Consider the following 19657-nt stretch of genomic DNA (forward strand, 5'->3'; position numbering starts at 1 on the left):
CGGAGACACAAAAAGCACCATAGTAGAACATAGATGAAGCTTCTAAGTTGATGTAATAGCCAGTAAGAAGTAGTACAATTTACGTTTTAGGAATCGATTTTTGACTTTTTACCTGGCTTTGGAGCCATGGACATGATGTAGGACCTTAAGATTCTGCATGAAAGGAGGACTAGCAGCCGAGTTGCAAGGGAGAATGTTAAAAGTGTTCATATGTAGTAAAAACCTGAGAAATCCGTCCGTTTTCGTCATTTGTTACCGAATCGACTTAAAGCCAGATCGTCACATTGGCCGTTCTTCTCTCTGAAACGGTTGTACTTATCGTCTGCAAAGTTATGTCGCGTGCTGCGGTATACGGAGACACTAAAAGCACCATAAATGAACACAGATGAAGCTTCTAAGTTGATGTAATAGCCAGTAAGAAGTAGTGCAGTTCAAGTTTTAGTTATCGATTATTGACTACTTTGCTGGCTTTTGTGCCTTTGTACATGAGCTAGGAGCTTACGATTCTGCATGAAAGGAGGACTAGCAGCCGCGTTGCACGGGAGTATGTGAAAAGTGTTCATATGTAGTAAAAACCAGAGAAATCCGTCCGTTTTCGTCATTTGTTATCGAATCGACTGAAAGCCAGATCGTCACATTGGCCGCTCTTCTCTCTGAAACGGTTGTACTTATCGTCTGCAAAGCTATGTCGCTTGCTGCGGTATGCGGAGACACTTAAATCACCATTGTAGAACACAGATGAAGCTTCTAAGTTGAAGTAATATCCAGTTAAATGTAGTACAATTCAAGACTTAGGTTCGTTTATTGACTTTTTACCATTCTTTGGTGCCTTGGACATGAGCTAGGACCTTAAGATTCTGCATGAAAGGAGGACTAGCAGCCGAGTTGCATGGGAGAATGTGAAAAGTGTTCATATGTAGTAAAAACCTGAGAAATCCGTCCGTTTTCGTCATTTGTTATCGAATCGACTTAAACCCAGATTGTCACATTGGCCCCTCTTCTCTGAAACGGTTGTACTTATCGTCTGCAAAGCTATGTCGCGTGCTGCGGTATACGGAGACACTAAAAGCACCATAGTAGAACACAGATGAAGCTTCTAAGTTGATGTAATAGCCAGTAAGAAGTAGTACAGTTCAAGTTTTAGGTATCGATTATTGACTATTTTACTGGCTTTTGTGCCTTTGTACATGAGCTAGGAGCTTAAGAATCTGCATGAAATGAGGAGTAGCAGCCGCGTTGCACGGGAGTATGTGAAAAGTGTTCATATGTAGTAACAACCTGAGAAATCCGTCCGTTTTCGTCATTTGTTATCGAATCGACTTAAAGCCAGATCGTCACATTGGCCGCTCTTCTCTCTGAAACGGTTGTACTTATCGTCTGCAAAGCTATGTCGCGTGCTGCGGTATGCGGAGACACTAAACCACCATAGTAGAACATAGATGAAGCTTCTAAGTTGATGTAATAGCTAGTAAGAAGTAGTAAAGTTCAAGTTTTAGGTATCGATTATTGACTATTTAGCTGGCTTTGGTGCCTTGGACATGAGCTAGGAGCTTAAGATTCTGCATGAAAGGAGGACTAGCAGCCGCGTTGCACGGGAGTATGTGAAAAGTGTTCATATGTAGTAAAAACCTGAGAAATCCGTCCGTTTTCGTCATTTGTTATGGAATCGACTTAAAGCCAGGTCGTCCCATTGGCCGCTCTTCTCACTGTAAAGGTTGTACTTATCGTCTGCAAAGCTATGTCGGGTGCTGCGGTATGCGGAGACACTAAAAGCACCATAGTAGAACACAGATGAAGCTTCTAAGTTGATGTAATAGCTAGTAAGAAGTAGTACAGTTCAAGTTTTAGGTATCGATTATTGACTATTTAGATGGCTTTGGTGCCTTGGACATTAGCTAGGAGCTTTAGATTCTGCATGAAAGGAGGACTAGCAGCCGCGTTGCACGGGAGTATGTGAAAAGTGTTCATATGTAGTAAAAACCTGAGAAATCCGTCCGTTTTCGTCATTTGTTATCGAATCGACTGAAAGCCAGATCGTCACATTGGCCGCTCTTCTCTATGAACGGTTGTACTTATCGTCTGCAAAGCTATGTCGCGTGCTGCGGTATGCGGAGACACTAAAAGCACCACAGTAGAACACAGATGACGCTTCTAAGTAATGTAATAGCCAGTAACAAGTAGTACAGTTAAACTTTTAAGTATCGATTATTGACTTTTTAGCTATCTTTGGTGCCTTGGACATGCGCTAGGACCTTAAGATTCTGCATGAAAGGAGGACTAGCAGTCGAGTTGCACGGGAGAATGTGAAAAATGTTCATATGTAGTAAAAACCTAAAGAAATCCGTCCGTTTTCGTCATTTGTTATCGAATCGACTTAAAGCCAGATCGTCACATTGGCCGCTCTTCTCTCTGAAACGGTTGTACTTATCGTCTGCAAAGCTATGTCGCGTGCTGCGGTATGCGGAGACACTAAAAGCACCATAGTAGAACACAGATGAAGCTTATAAGTTGATGTAATAGCTAGTAAGAAGTAGTACAGTTCAAGATTTAGGTATCGATTATTGACTATTTAGCTGGCTTTGGTGCCTTGGACATGAGCTAGGAGCTTAAGATTCTGCATGAAAGGAGGACTAGCAGGCGCGTTGCACGGGAGTATGTGAAAAGTGTTCATATGTAGTAAAAACCTGAGAAATCCGTCCGTTTTCGTCATTTGTTATCGAATCGACTTAAACCCAGATTGTCACATTGGCCCCTTTTCTCTGAAACGGTTGTACTTATCGTCTGCAAAGCTATGTCGCGTGCTGCGGTATACGGAGACACTAAAAGCACCATAGTAGAACACAGATGAAGCTTCTAAGTTGATGTAACAGCCAGTAAGAAGTAGTACAGTTCAAGTTTTAGGTATCGATTATTGACTATTTTGCTGGCTTTTGTGCCTTTGTACATGAGCTAGGAGCTTAAGAATCTGCATGAAATGAGGACTAGCAGCCGCGTTGCACGGGAGTATGTGAAAAGTGTTCATATGTAGTAACAATCTGAGAAATCCGTCCGTTTTCGTCATTTGTTATCGAATCGACTTAAAGCCAGATCGTCACATTGTCCGCTCTTCTCTCTGAAACGGTTGTACTTTTCGTCTGCAAAGCTATGTCGCGTGCTGCGGTATGCGGAGACACTAAACCACCATAGTAGAACATAGATGAAGCTTCTAAGTTGATGTAATAGCCAGTAAGAAGTAGTACAATTTACGTTTTAGGTATCGATTTTTGACTTTTTAGCTGGCTTTGGAGCCTTTGACATGAGCTAGGACCTTAAGATTCTGCTTGAAAGGAGGACTAGCAGCCGAGTTGCATGGGAGAATGTGAAAAGTGTTCATATGTAGTAAAAACCTAAAGAAATCCGTCCGTTTTCTTCATTTGTTATGGAATCGACTTAAAGCCAGATCGTCACATTGGCCGCTCTTCTCACTGTAAAGGTTGTACTTATCGTCTGCAAAGCTATGTCGCGTGCTGCGGTATGCGGAGACACTAAAAGCACCATAGTAGAACACAGATGAAGCTTCTAAGTTGATGTAATAGCCAGTAAGGAGTAGTACAATTCAAGTTTTAGGTATCGAAAATTGACTTTTTAGCTGGCTTTGGTGCCTTGGACATGAGCTAGGACCTTAAGATTGTGCATGAAAGGAGGACTAGCAGCCGCGTTGCACGGGAGTATGTGAAAAGTGTTCATATGTAGTAAAAACCTGAGAAATCCGTCCGTTTTCGTTATTTGTTATGGAATCGACTTAAAGCCAGGTCGTCCCATTGGCCGCTCTTCTCACTGTAAAGGTTGTACTTATCGTCTGCAAAGCTATATCGGGTGCTGCGGTATGCGGAGACACTAAAAGCACCATAGTAGAACACAGATGAAGCTTCTAAGTTGATGTAATAGCCAGTAACAAGTAGTACAGTTCAACTTTTAGGTATCGATTACTGACTTTTTAGCTATCTTTGGTGCCTTGGACATGCGCTAGGACCTTAAGATTCTGCATGAAAGGAGGACTAGCAGTCGAGTTGCACGGGAGAATGTGAACAATGTTCATATGTAGTAAAAACCTAAAGAAATCCGTCCGTTTTCGTCATTTGTTATCGAATCGACTTAAAGCCAGATCGTCACATTGGCCGCTCTTCTCTCTGAAACGGTTGTACTTATCGTCTGCAAAGCTATGTCGCCTGCTGCGGTATGCGGAGACACTAAAAGCACCATAGTAGAACACAGATGAAGCTTATAAGTTGATGTAATAGCTAGTAAGAAGTAGTACAGTTCAAGATTTAGGTATCGATTATTGACTATTTAGCTGGCTTTGGTGCCTTGGACATGAGCTAGGAGCTTAAGATTCTGCATGAAAGGAGGACTAGCAGCCGCCTTGCACGGGAGTATGTGAAAAGTGTTCATATGTAGTAACAACCTGAGAAATCCGTCCGTTTTCGTCATTTGTTGTCGAATCGACTTAAAGCCAGATCGTCACATTGTCCGCTCTTCTCTCTGAAACGGTTGTACTTATCGTCTGCAAAGCTATCTCGCGTGCTGCGGTATACGGAGACACTAAAAGCACCATAGTAGAACAGAGATGAAGCTTCTAAGTTGATGTAATAGCTAGTAAGAAGTAGTACAGTTCAAGATTTAGGTATCGATTATTGACTATTTAGCTGGCTTTGGTGCCTTGGACATGAGCTAGGAGCTTAAGATTCTGCATGAAAGGAGGACTAGCAGCCGCGTTGCACGGGAGTATGTGAAAAGTGTTCATATGTAGTAAAAACCAGAGAAATCCGTCCGTTTTCGTCATTTGTTATCGAATCGACTGAAAGCCAGATCGTCACATTGGCCGCTCTTCTCTCTGAAACGGTTGTACTTATCGTCTGCAAAGATATGTCGCTTGCTGCGGTATGCGGAGACACTTAAATCACCATTGTAGCACACAGATGAAGCTTCTAAGTTGGAGTAATATCCAGTTAAATGTAGTACAATTCAAGACTTAGGTTCGTTTATTGACTTTTTACCATTCTTTGGTGCCTTGGACATGAGCTAGGACCTTAAGATTCTGCATGAAAGGAGGACTGGCAGCCGAGTTGCATGGGAGAATGTGAAAAGTGTTCATATGTAGTAAAAACCTGAGAAATCCGTCCGTTTTCGTCATTTGTTATCGAATCGACTTAAACCCAGATTGTCACATTGGCCCCTCTTCTCTGAAACGGTTGTACTTATCGTCTGCAAAGCTATGTCGCGTGCTGTGGTATACGGAGACACTAAAAGCACCATAGTAGAACACAGATGAAGCTTCTAAGTTGATGTAATAGCCAGTAAGAAGTAGTACAGTTCAAGTTTTAGGAATCGATTATTGAATATTTTGCTGGCTTTTGTGCCTTTGTACATGAGCTAGGAGCATAAGAATCTGCATGAAATGAGGACTAGCAGCCGCGTTGCACGGGAGTATGTGAAAAGTGTTCATATGTAGTAACAACCTGAGAAATCCGTCCGTTTTCGTCATTTGTTGTCGAATCGACTTAAAGCCAGATCGTCACATTGTCCGCTCTTCTCTCTGAAACGGTTGTACTTATCGTCTGCAAAGCTATGTCGCTTGCTGCGGTATGCGGAGACACTTAAATCACCATTGTAGAACACAGATGAAGCTTCTAAGTTGAAGTAATATCCAGTTAAATGTAGTACAATTCAAGACTTAGGTTCGTTTATTGACTTTTTACCATTCTTTGGTGCCTTGGACATGAGCTAGGACCTTAAGATTCTGCATGAAAGGAGGACTAGCAGCCGAGTTGCATGGGAGAATGTGAAAAGTGTTCATATGTAGTAAAAACCTGAGAAATCCGTCCGTTTTCGTCATTTGTTATCGAATCGACTTAAACCCAGATTGTCACATTGGCCCCTCTTCTCTGAAACGGTTGTACTTATCGTCTGCAAAGCTATGTCGCGTGCTGCGGTATACGGAGACACTAAAAGCACCATAGTAGAACACAGATGAAGCTTCTAAGTTGATGTAATAGCCAGTAAGAAGTAGTACAGTTCAAGTTTTAGGTATCGAATATTGACTATTTTGCTGGCTTTTGTGCCTTTGTACATGAGCTAGGAGCTTAAGAATCTGCATGAAATGAGGACTAGCAGCCGCGTTGCACGGGAGTATGTGAAAAGTGTTCATATGTAGTAACAACCTGAGAAATCCGTCCGTTTTCGTCATTTGTTATCGAATCGACTTAAAGCCAGATCGTCACATTGGCCGCTCTTCTCTCTGAAACGGTTGTACTTATCGTCTGCAAAGCTATGTCGCGTGCTGCGGTATGCGGAGACACTAAACCACCATAGTAGAACATAGATGAAGCTTCTAAGTTGATGTAATAGCCAGTAAGAAGTAGTACAATTTACGTTTTAGGTATCGATTTTTGACTTTTTAGCTGGCTTTGGAGCCTTTGACATGAGCTAGGACCTTAAGATTCTGCTTGAAAGGAGGGCTAGCAGCCGAGTTGCATGGGAGAATGTGAAAAGTGTTCATATGTAGTAAAAACCTAAAGAAATCCGTCCGTTTTCGTCATTTGTTATGGAATCGACTTAAAGCCAGATCGTCACATTGGCCGCTCTTCTCACTGTAAAGGTTGTACTTATCGTCTGCAAAGCTATGTCGCGTGCTGCGGTATGCGCAGACACTAAAAGCACCATAGTAGAACACAGATGAAGCTTCTAAGTTGATGTAATAGCTAGTAAGAAGTAGTACAGTTCAAGTTTTAGGTATCGATTATTGACTATTTAGCTGGCTTTGGTGCCTTGGACATGAGCTAGGAGCTTAAGATTCTGCATGAAAGGAGGACTAGCAGCCGCGTTGCACGGGAGTATGTGAAAAGTGTTCATATGTAGTAAAAACCTGAGAAATCCGTCCGTTTTCGTCATTTGTTATGGAATCGACTTAAAGCCAGGTCGTCCCATTGGCCGCTCTTCTCACTGTAAAGGTTGTACTTATCGTCTGCAAAGCTATGTCGGGTGCTGCGGTATGCGGAGACACTAAAAGCACCATAGTAGAACACAGATGAAGCTTCTAAGTTGATGTAATAGCTAGTAAGAAGTAGTACAGTTCAAGTTTTAGGTATCGATTATTGACTATTTAGATGGCTTTGGTGCCTTGGACATTAGCTAGGAGCTTTAGATTCTGCATGAAAGGAGGACTAGCAGCCGCGTTGCACGGGAGTATGTGAAAAGTGTTCATATGTAGTAAAAACCTGAGAAATCCGTCCGTTTTCGTCACTTGTTATCGAATCGACTGAAAGCCAGATCGTCACATTGGCCGCTCTTCTCTATGAACGGTTGTACTTATCGTCTGCAAAGCTATGTCGCGTGCTGCGGTATGCGGAGACACTAAAAGCACCATAGTAGAACACAGATGACGCTTCTAAGTAATGTAATAGCCAGTAACAAGTAGTACAGTTCAACTTTTAAGTATCGATTATTGACTTTTTAGCTATCTTTGGTGCCTTGGACATGCGCTAGGACCTTAAGATTCTGCATGAAAGGAGGACTAGCAGTCGAGTTGCACTGGAGAATGTGAAAAATGTTCATATGTAGTAAAAACCTAAAGAAATCCGTCCGTTTTCGTCATTTGTTATCGAATCGACTTAAAGCCAGATCGTCACATTGGCCGCTCTTCTCTCTGAAACGGTTGTACTTATCGTCTGCAAAGCTATGTCGCGTGCTGCGGTATGCGGAGACACTAAAAGCACCATAGTAGAACACAGATGAAGCTTATAAGTTGATGTAATAGCTAGTAAGAAGTAGTACAGTTCAAGATTTAGGTATCGATTATTGACTATTTAGCTGGCTTTGGTGCCTTGGACATGAGCTAGGAGCTTAAGATTCTGCATGAAAGGAGGACTAGCAGCCGCGTTGCACGGGAGTATGTGAAAAGTGTTCATATGTAGTAAAAACCAGAGAAATTCGTCCGTTTTCGTCATTTGTCATCGAATCGACTGAAAGCCAGATCGTCACATTGGCCGCTCTTCTCTCTGAAACGGTTTTACTTATCGTCTGCAAAGCTATGTCGCTTGCTGCGGTATGCGGAGACACTAAAATCACCATTGTAGAACACAGATGAAGCTTCTAAGTTGAAGTAATATCCAGTTAAATGTAGTACAATTCAAGACTTAGGTTCGTTTATTGACTTTTTACCATTCTTTGGTGCCTTGGACATGAGCTAGGACCTTAAGATTCTGCATGAAAGGAGGACTAGCTGCCGAGTTGCATGGGAGAATGTGAAAAGTGTTCATATGTAGTAAAAACCTGAGAAATCCGTCCGTTTTCGTCATTTGTTATCGAATCGACTTAAACCCAGATTGTCACATTGGCCCCTCTTCTCTGAAACGGTTGTACTTATCGTCTGCAAAGCTATGTCGCGTGCTGCGGTATACGGAGACACTAAAAGCACCATAGTAGAACACAGATGAAGCTTCTAAGTTGATGTAATAGCCAGTAAGAAGTAGTACAGTTCAAGTTTTAGGAATCGATTATTGAATATTTTGCTGGCTTTTGTGCCTTTGTACATGAGCTAGGAGCATAAGAATCTGCATGAAATGAGGACTAGCAGCCGCGTTGCACGGGAGTATGTGAAAAGTGTTCATATGTAGTAACAACCTGAGAAATCCGTCCGTTTTCGTCATTTGTTGTCGAATCGACTTAAAGCCAGATCGTCACATTGTCCGCTCTTCTCTCTGAAACGGTTGTACTTATCGTCTGCAAAGCTATGTCGCTTGCTGCGGTATGCGGAGACACTTAAATCACCATTGTAGAACACAGATGAAGCTTCTAAGTTGAAGTAATATCCAGTTAAATGTAGTACAATTCAAGACTTAGGTTCGTTTATTGACTTTTTACCATTCTTTGGTGCCTTGGACATGAGCTAGGACCTTAAGATTCTGCATGAAAGGAGGACTAGCAGTCGAGTTGCACGGGAGAATGTGAAAAATGTTCATATGTAGTAACAACCTGAGAAATCCGTCCGTTTTCGTCATTTGTTATCGAATCGACTTAAACCCAGATTGTCACATTGGCCCCTCTTCTCTGAAACGGTTGTACTTATCGTCTGCAAAGCTATGTCGCGTGCTGCGGTATACGGAGACACTAAAAGCACCATAGTAGAACACAGATGAAGCTTCTAAGTAATGTAATAGCCAGTAACAAGTAGTACAGTTCAACTTTTAGGTATCGATTACTGACTTTTTAGCTATATTTGGTGCCTTGGACATGCGCTAGGACCTTAAGATTCTGCATGAAAGGAGGACTAGCAGTCGAGTTGCACGGGAGAATGTGAAAAATGATCATATGTAGTAAAAACCTAAAGAAATCCGTCCGTTTTCGTCATTTGTTATCGAATCGACTTAAAGCCAGATCGTCACATTGTCCGCTCTTCTCTCTGAAACGGTTGTACTTATCGTCTGCAAAGCTATGTCGCGTGCTGCGGTATGCGGAGACACTAAACCACCATAGTAGAACATAGATGAAGCTTCTAAGTTGATGTAATAGCCAGTAAGAAGTAGTACAATTTACGTTTTATGTATCGATTTTTGACTTTTTAGCTGGCTTTGGAGCCTTTGACATGAGCTAGGACCTTAAGATTCTGCATGAAAGGAGGACTAGCAGCCGAGTTGCATGGGAGAATGTGAAAAGTGTTCATATGTAGTAAAAACCTAAAGAAATCCGTCCGTTTTCGTCATTTGTTATGGAATCGACTTAAAGCCAGATCGTCACATTGGCCGCTCTTCTCACTGTAAAGGTTGTACTTATCGTCTGCAAAGCTATGTCGCGTGCTGCGGTATGCCAGACACTAAAAGCACCATAGTAGAACACAGATGAAGCTTCTAAGTTGATGTAATAGCTAGTAAGAAGTAGTACAGTTCAAGTTTTAGGTATCGATTATTGACTATTTAGCTGGCTTTGGTGCCTTGGACATGAGCTAGGAGCTTAAGATTCTGCATGAAAGGAGGACTAGCAGCCGCGTTGCACGGGAGTATGTGAAAAGTGTTCATATGTAGTAAAAACCTGAGAAATCCGTCCGTTTTCGTCATTTGTTATGGAATCGACTTAAAGCCAGGTCGTCCCATTGGCCGCTCTTCTCACTGTAAAGGTTGTACTTATCGTCTGCAAAGCTATGTCGGGTGCTGCGGTATGCGGAGACACTAAAAGCACCATAGTAGAACACAGATGAAGCTTCTAAGTTGATGTAATAGCTAGTAAGAAGTAGTACAGTTCAAGTTTTAGGTATCGATTATTGACTATTTAGATGGCTTTGGTGCCTTGGACATTAGCTAGGAGCTTTAGATTCTGCATGAAAGGAGGACTAGCAGCCGCGTTGCACGGGAGTATGTGAAAAGTGTTCATATGTAGTAAAAACCTGAGAAATCCGTCCGTTTTCGTCATTTGTTATCGAATCGACTGAAAGCCAGATCGTCACATTGGCCGCTCTTCTCTATGAACGGTTGTACTTATCGTCTGCAAAGCTATGTCGCGTGCTGCGGTATGCGGAGACACTAAAAGCACCATAGTAGAACACAGATGACGCTTCTAAGTAATGTAATAGCCAGTAACAAGTAGTACAGTTCAATTTTAAGTATCGATTATTGACTTTTTAGCTATCTTTGGTGCCTTGGACATGCGCTAGGACCTTAAGATTCTGCATGAAAGGAGGACTAGCAGTCGAGTTGCACGGGAGAATGTGAAAAATGTTCATATGTAGTAAAAACCTAAAGAAATCCGTCCGTTTTCGTCATTTGTTATCGAATCGACTTAAAGCCAGATCGTCACATTGGCCGCTCTTCTCTCTGAAACGATTGTACTTATCGTCTGCAAAGCTATGTCGCGTGCTGCGGTATGCGGAGACACTAAAAGCACCATAGTAGAACACAGATGAAGCTTATAAGTTGATGTAATAGCTAGTAAGAAGTAGTACAGTTCAAGATTTAGGTATCGATTATTGACTATTTAGCTGGCTTTGGTGCCTTGGACATGAGCTAGGAGCTTAAGATTCTGCATGAAAGGAGGACTAGCAGCCGCGTTGCACGGGAGTATGTGAAAAGTGTTCATATGTAGTAAAAACCAGAGAAATCCGTCCGTTTTCGTCATTTGTTATCGAATCGACTGAAAGCCAGATCGTCACATTGGCCGCTCTTCTCTCTGAAACGGTTTTACTTATCGTCTGCAAAGCTATGTCGCTTGCTGCGGTATGCGGAGACACTTGAATCACCATTGTAGAACACAGATGAAGCTTCTAAGTTGAAGTAATATCCAGTTAAATGTAGTACAATTCAAGACTTAGGTTCGTTTATTGACTTTTTACCATTCTTTGGTGCCTTGGACATGAGCTAGGACCTTAAGATTCTGCATGAAAGGAGGACTAGCAGCCGAGTTGCATGGGAGAATGTGAAAAGTGTTCATATGTAGTAAAAACCTGAGAAATCCGTCCGTTTTCGTCATTTGTTATCGAATCGACTTAAACCCAGATTGTCACATTGGCCCCTATTCTCTGAAACGGTTGTACTTATCGTCTGCAAAGCTATGTCGCGTGCTGCGGTATACGGAGACACTAAAAGCACCATAGTAGAACACAGATGAAGCTTCTAAGTTGATGTAATAGCCAGTAAGAAGTAGTACAGTTCAAGTTTTAGGTATCGATTATTGACTATTTTGCTGGCTTTTGTGCCTTTGTACATGAGCTAGGAGCTTAAGAATCTGCATGAAATGAGGACTAGCAGCCGCGTTGCACGGGAGTATGTGAAAAGTGTTCATATGTAGTAACAATCTGAGAAATCCGTCCGTTTTCGTCATTTGTTATCGAATCGACTTAAAGCCAGATCGTCACATTGTCCGCTCTTCTCTCTGAAACGATTGTACTTATCGTCTGCAAAGATATGTCGCGTGCTGCGGTATGCGGAGACACTAAACCACCATAGTAGAACATAGATGAAGCTTCTAAGTTGATGTAATAGCCAGTAAGAAGTAGTACAATCTACGTTTTAGGTATCGATTTTTGACTTTTTAGCTGGCTTTGGAGCCTTTGACATGAGCTAGGACCTTAAGATTCTGCTTGAAAGGAGGACTAGCAGCCGAGTTGCATGGGAGAATGTGAAAAGTGTTCATATGTAGTAAAAACCTAAAGAAATCCGTCCGTTTTCTTCATTTGTTATGGAATCGACTTAAAGCCAGATCGTCACATTGGCCGCTCTTCTCACTGTAAAGGTTGTACTTATCGTCTGCAAAGCTATGTCGCGTGCTGCGGTATGCGGAGACACTAAAAGCACCATAGTAGAACACAGATGAAGCTTCTAAGTTGATGTAATAGCTAGTAAGAAGTAGTACAGTTCAAGTTTTAGGTATCGATTATTGACTATTTAGCTGGCTTTGGTGCCTTGGACATGAGCTAGGAGCTTAAGATTTTGCATGAAAGGAGGACTAGCAGCCGCGTTGCACGGGAGTATGTGAAAAGTGTTCATATGTAGTAAAAACCTGAGAAATCCGTCCGTTTTCGTCATTTGTTATGGAATCGACTTAAAGCCAGGTCGTCCCATTGGCCGCTCTTCTCACTGTAAAGGTTGTACTTATCGTCTGCAAAGCTATGTCGGGTGCTGCGGTATGCGGAGACACTAAAAGCACCATAGTAGAACACAGATGAAGCTTCTAAGTTGATGTAATAGCTAGTGAGAAGTAGTACAGTTCAAGTTTTAGGTATCGATTATTGACTATTTAGATGGCTTTGGTGCCTTGGACATTAGCTAGGAGCTTAAGATTCTGCATGAAAGGAGGACTAGCAGCCGCGTTGCACGGGAGTATGTGAAAAGTGTTCATATGTAGTAAAAACCTGAGAAATCCGTCCGTTTTCGTCATTTGTTATCGAATCGACTTAAAGCAAGATCGTCACATTGGCCGCTCTTCTCTATGAACGGTTGTACTTATCGTCTGCAAAGCTATGTCGCGTGCTGCGGTATGCGGAGACACTAAAAGCACCATAGTAGAACACAGATGACGCTTCTAAGTAATGTAATAGCCAGTAACAAGTAGTACAGTTCAACTTTTAGGTATCGATTACTGACTTTTTAGCTATCTTTGGTGCCTTGGACATGCGCTAGGACCTTAAGATTCTGCATGAAAGGAGGACTAGCAGTCGAGTTGCACGGGAGAATGTGAAAAATGTTCATATGTAGTAAAAACCTAAAGAAATCCGTCCGTTTTCGTCATTTGTTATCGAATCGACTTAAAGCCAGATCGTCACATTGGCCGCTCTTCTCTCTGAAACGGTTGTACTTATCGTCTGCAAAGCTATGTCGCGTGCTGCGGTATGCGGAGACACTAAAAGCACCATAGTAGAACACAGATGAAGCTTCTAAGTTGATGTAATAGCTAGTAAGAAGTAGTACAGTTCAAGATTTAGGTATCGATTATTGACTATTTAGCTGGCTTTGGTGCCTTGGACATGAGCTAGGAGCTTAAGATTCTGCATGAAAGGAGGACTAGCAGCCGCGTTGCACGTGAGTATGTGAAAAGTGTTCATATGTAGTAAAAACCAGAGAAATCCGTCCGTTTTCGTCATTTGTTATCGAATCGACTGAAAGCCAGATCGTCACATTGGCCGCTCTTCTCTCTGAAACGGTTGTACTTATCGTCTGCAAAGCTATGTCGCTTGCTGCGGTATGCGGAGACACTTAAATCACTATTGTAGAACACAGATGAAGCTTCTAAGTTGAAGTAATATCCAGTTAAATGTAGTACAATTCAAGACTTAGGTTCGTTTATTGACTTTTTACCATTCTTTGGTGCCTTGGACATGAGCTAGGACCTTAAGATTCTGCATGAAAGGAGGACTGGCAGCCGAGTTGCATGGGAGAATGTGAAAAGTGTTCATATGTAGTAAAAACCTGAGAAATCCGTCCGTTTACGTCATTTGTTATCGAATCGACTTAAACCCAGATTGTCACATTGGCCCCTCTTCTCTGAAACGGTTGTACTTATCGTCTGCAAAGCTATGTCGCGTGCTGTGGTATACGGAGACACTAAAAGCACCATAGTAGAACACAGATGAAGCTTCTAAGTTGATGTAATAGCCAGTAAGAAGTAGTACAGTTCAAGTTTTAGGTATCGATTATTGACTATTTTGCTGGCTTTTGTGCCTTTGTACATGAGCTAGGAGCTTAAGAATCTGCATGAAATGAGGACTAGCAGCCGCGTTGCACGGGAGTATGTGAAAAGTGTTCATATGTAGTAACAACCTGAGAAATCCGTCCGTTTTCGTCATTTGTTGTCGAATCGACTTAAAGCCAGATCGTCACATTGTCCGCTCTTCTCTCTGAAACGGTTGTACTTATCGTCTGCAAAGCTATCTCGCGTGCTGCGGTATACGGAGACACTAAAAGCACCATAGTAGAACACAGATGAAGCTTCTAAGTTGATGTAATAGCTAGTAAGAAGTAGTACAGTTCAAGATTTAGGTATCGATTATTGACTATTTAGCTGGCTTTGGTGCCTTGGACATGAGCTAGGAGCTTAAGATTCTGCATGAAAGGAGGACTAGCAGCCGCGTTGCACGGGAGTATGTGAAAAGTGTTCATATGTAGTAAAAACCTAAGGAAATCCGTCCGTTCTCGTCATTTGTTATGGAATCGACTTAAAGCCAGATCGTCACATTGGCCGCTCTTCTCACTGTAAAGGTTGTACTTATCGTCTGCAAAGCTATGTCGCGTGCTGCGGTATTCGGAGACACTAAAAGCACCATAGTAGGACACAGATGAAGCTTCTAAATTGATGTAATAACCTGTAAGAAGTAGTACAATTCAAGTTTTAGGTATAGATTATTGCCTTTTTAGCTGGCTTTGGTGCCTTGGACATGAGCTAGGACCTTAGGATTCTGCATGAATGATGGACTAGCAGCCGAGTTGCACGGGGGAATGTGACAAGTGTTCAAATGTAGTAAAAACCTGAGAAATACGTCCGTTTTCGTCATTTGTTATCGAATCGAATTAAAGCCAGATCGTCACATTGGCCGATCTTCTCTCTGAAACGGTAGTACTTATCGTCTGCAAAGGTATGTCGCGTGCTGCGGTATGCAGAGACACTAAAAGCACCTTAGTAGAACATAGATGAAGCTTCTAAGTTGATGTAATAGCCAGTAAGAAGTAGTACAATTTACGTTTTAGGTATCGATTTTTGACTTTTTAGCTGGCTTTGGTGCCTTGGACATGAGCTAGGACCTTAAGATTCTGCATGAAAGGAGGACTAACAGCCGAGTTTCATGGGAGAATGCGAAAAGTGTTCATATGTAGTAAAAACCTTAGAAATCCGTCCGTTTTCGTCATTTGTTATCGAATCGACTTAAAGCAAGATCGTCACATTGGCCGCTCTTCTCTCTGAAACGGTTGTACTTATCGTCTGGAGAGCTATGTCGCGTGCTGCGGTATGCGGAGACACTAAAAGCACCATAGTAGAACACAGATGAAGCTTCTAAGTTGATGTAATAGCAAGTAAGAAGTAGTACAATTCAAGATTTAGGTATCGATTATTGACTATTTACTTGGCTTTGTGCCTTGGACATGAGCTAGGAGCTTAAGATTCTGCATGAAAGGAGGACTAGCAGCCGCGTTGCACGGGAGTATGTGAAAAGTGTTCATATGTAGTAACAACCTGAGAAATCCGTCCGTTTTCGTCATTTGTTATCGAATCGACTTAAAGCCAGATCGTCACATTGGCCGCTCTTCTCTCTGAAACGGTTGTACTTATCGTCTGCAAAGCTATGTCGCGTGCTGCGGTATGCGGAGACACTAAAAGCACCATAGTAGAACACAGATCAAACTTCTAAGTTAATGTAATAGCCAGTAAGAAGAAGTACAATTCAAGTTTTGGGTACTGATTATTTACTTTTTAGCTGGCTTTGGTGCCTTGGACATGAGCTAGGAGCTTAAGATTCTGCATAAAAGGAGGACTAGCAGCCGAGTTTCATGGGAGTATGTGAAAAGTGTTCATATGTAGTAAAAACCTGAGAAATCCGTCCGTTTTCGTTATTTGTTATCGACTCGACTTAAAGCCAGATCGTCACATTGGCCGCACTTCTCTCTGAAACGTTTGTACTTATAGTCTGCAAAGCTATGTCGCGTGCTGCGGTATGCGGAGACACTAAAAGCACCATAGTAGAACATAGATGAAGCTTCTAAGTTGATGTAATAGCCAGTAAGAAGTAGTACAATTTACGTTTTAGGTATCGATTTTTGACTTTTTAGCTGGCTTTGGTGCCTTGGACATGAGCTAGGACCTTAAGATTCTGCATGAAAGGAGGACTAGCAGCCGAGTTTCATGGGAGAATGCGAAAAGTGTTCATATGTAGTAAAAACCTGAGAAATCCGTCCGTTTTCGTCATTTGTTATCGAATCGACTTAAAGCAAGATCGTCACATTGGCCGCTCTTCTCTCTGAAACGGTTGTACTTATCGTCTGCAAAGCTATGTCGCGTGCTGCGGTATGCGGAGACTCTAAACGCACCATAGTAGAACACAGATGAAGCTTCGAAGTTGATGTAATAGCCAGTAAGAAGTAGTACAATTCAAGTTATAGGTATCGATTATTGACCTTTTTTCTGGCTTTGGTGCCTTGGACATGAGCTAGGACCGTAAGATTCTGTATGAAAGGAGGACCAGCAGCCGGGTTGCATGGGAGAATGTGAAAAGTGTTCATATGTAGTAAAAACCTGAGAAATCCGTCCGTTTTCGTTATTTGTTATCGAATCGACTTAAAGCCAGATCGTCACATTGGCCGCCCTTCTCTCTGAAACGGTTGTACTTATAGTCTGCAAAGCTATGTCGCGTGCTGCGGTATGCGGAGACACTAAAAGCACCATAGTAGAACACAGATTTAGCTTCTAAGTTGATGTAATAGCATGCAGGAAGTAGTACAATTCAAGTTTTAGTTATCGATTATTAATTTTTAGCTGGCTTTGGTGCCTTGGATATGAGATAGGACCTTAAGATTCTGCATGAAAGGAGGACTAGCAGTCGAGTTGCACGGGAGAATGTGAAAAATGTTCATATGTAGTAAAAACCTAAAGAAATCCGTCCGTTTTCGTCATTTGTTATCGAATCGACTTAAAGCCAGATCGTCACATTGGCCGCTCTTCTCTCTGAAACGGTTGTACTTATCGTCTGCAAAGGTATGTCGCGTGCTGCGGTATGCGGAGACACTAAAAGCACCATAGTAGAACACAGATGAAGCTTCTAAGTTGATGTAACAGCCAGTAAGAAGTAGTACAATTCAAGTTTTAGGTATCGATTATTGACTTTTTTGCTGGCTTTGGTGCCTTGGACATGAGCTAGGACCTTAAGATTCTGCATGAAAGGAGGACCAGCAGCCGAGTTGCACGGGAGAATGTGAAAAGTGTTCATATGTAGGAAAAACCTGAGAAATCCGTCCGTTTTCGTCATTTGTTATCGAATCGACTTAAAGCTAGATCGTCACATTGGCCCCTCTTCTCTGAAACGGTTGTACTTATCGTCTGCAAAGCTATGTCGCGTGCTGCGTTATGCGGAGACACTAAAAGCACCATAGTAGAGTACAGATGAAGCTTCTAAGTTGATGTAATAACCAGTAAAAAGTAGTACAATTCAAGTTTTAGGTATAGATTATTGACTTTTTAGCTGGCTTTGGTGCCTTGGACAAGAGCTAGGACCTTACGATTCTGCATGAAAGAAGGACTAGCAGCCGAGTTGCATGGGAGAATGTGAAAAGTGTTCATATGTAGTAAAAATATGAGAAATCCGTCCGTTTTCGTCATTTGTTATCGAATCGAATAAAAGCCAGATCGTCACATTGACCGCTCTTCTCTGAAACGGTTGTACTTATCGTCTGCAAAGCTATGTCGCGTGCTGCGGTATGCGGAGACACTAAAAGCACCATAGTAGAACACAGATTTAGCTTCTAAGTTGATGTAATAGCATGCAGGAAGTAGTACAATTCAAGTTTTAGTTATCGATTATTAAATTTTAGCTATCTTTGGTGCCTTGGATATGAGATAGGACCTTAAGATTCTGCATGAAAGGAGGACTAGCAGTCGAGTTGCACGGGAGAATGTGAAAAATGTTCATATGTAGTAAAAACCTAAAGTAATCCGTCCGTTTTCGTCATTTGTTATCGAATCGACTTAAAGCCAGATCGTCACATTGGCCGCTCTCCTCTCTGAATCGGTTGTACTTATCGTCTGCAAAGCTATGTCGCACGCTGCGGTATGCGGAGACACAAAAAGCACCATAGCAGAACATAGATGAAGCTTCTAAGTTGATGTAATAGCCAGTAAGAAGTAGTACAATTCAAGTTTTACCTATCGATTATTGACATTTTAGCTGGCTTTGGTGCCTTGGACATGAGCTAGGACCTTAAGATTCTGCAAGACAGAAGGACTAGCCACCGAGTTGCACGGGAGAATGTGAAAAGTGTTCATATGTAGTAAAAACCTGAGAAATCCGTCCGTTTTCGTCATTTGTTATGGAATCAACTTAAAGCCAGATCGTCACATTGGCTGCTCTTCTCTCTGAAACGGTTGTACTTATCGTCTGCAAAGCTATGTCGCGTGCTGCGTTATGCGGAGACACTAAATTCACCACAGTGGAACACAGATGAAGCTTCTAAGTTGATGTAATAGCCAGTAAGAAGTAGTACAATTCAAGTTTTAGGTATCGATTATTGACTTTTTAGCTGGCTTTGATGCCTTGGACATGAGCTAGGACCTTAAGATTCTGCATGAAAGGAGGACTAGCAGCCGAGTTGCACGGGAGAATGTGACAAGTGTTCATATGTAGTAAAAACCTGAGAAATCCGTCCGTTTTCGTCATTTGTTATCGAATCGACTCAAAGATAGATCGTCACATTGGCCGATCTTCTCCCTGAAACGGTTGTACTTAACGTCTGCAAAGCTATGTCGCGTGCTGCGGTATGCGGATACACTAAAAGCACCATAGTAGAACACAGATGAAGCTTCTAAGTTGATGTAATAGCCAGTAAGAAGTAATACAATTCACGTTTTAGGTATCGATTATTGACTTGTTAGCTGGCTTTGGTGCCTTAGACATGAGCTAGGACCTTAAGATTCTGCATTAAAGGAGGACTAGCAGCCGCGTTGCATGGGAGAATGCGAAAAGTGTTCATATGTAGTAAAAACCTGAGATATCCGTCCGTTTTCGTCATTTGTTATCGAATCGATTTAAAGCCAGATCGTCACTTTGGCGGCTCTCCTCTCTGAAACGGTTGTACTTATCGTCTGCAAAGCTATGTCGCGTGCTGCGGTATGCGGAGACTCTAAAAGCACCATGATTGAACACAGATGAAGCTACTAAGTTGATGTAATAGCAAGCAAGAAGTAGTACAATTCAAGTTTTAGGTATCAATTATTGACTTTTTAGCCGGCTTTGGTGACTTGGACATGAGCTAGGACCTTAAGATTCAGCATGAAAGGAGGACTAGCAGCCGAGTTGCACGGGAGAATATGAAAAGTGTTCATATGTAGTAAAAAACTGAGAAATCCGTCCGTTTTCGTCATTTGTTATGGAATCAACTTAAAGCCAGTTCGTCACATTGGCCGCTCTTCTCTCTGAAACTGTTGTACTTATCTT

Source organism: Schistocerca gregaria, chromosome 6 (assembly GCF_023897955.1).
Source record: "Schistocerca gregaria isolate iqSchGreg1 chromosome 6, iqSchGreg1.2, whole genome shotgun sequence".
Taxonomy (NCBI): Eukaryota; Metazoa; Arthropoda; class Insecta; order Orthoptera; family Acrididae; genus Schistocerca; species Schistocerca gregaria.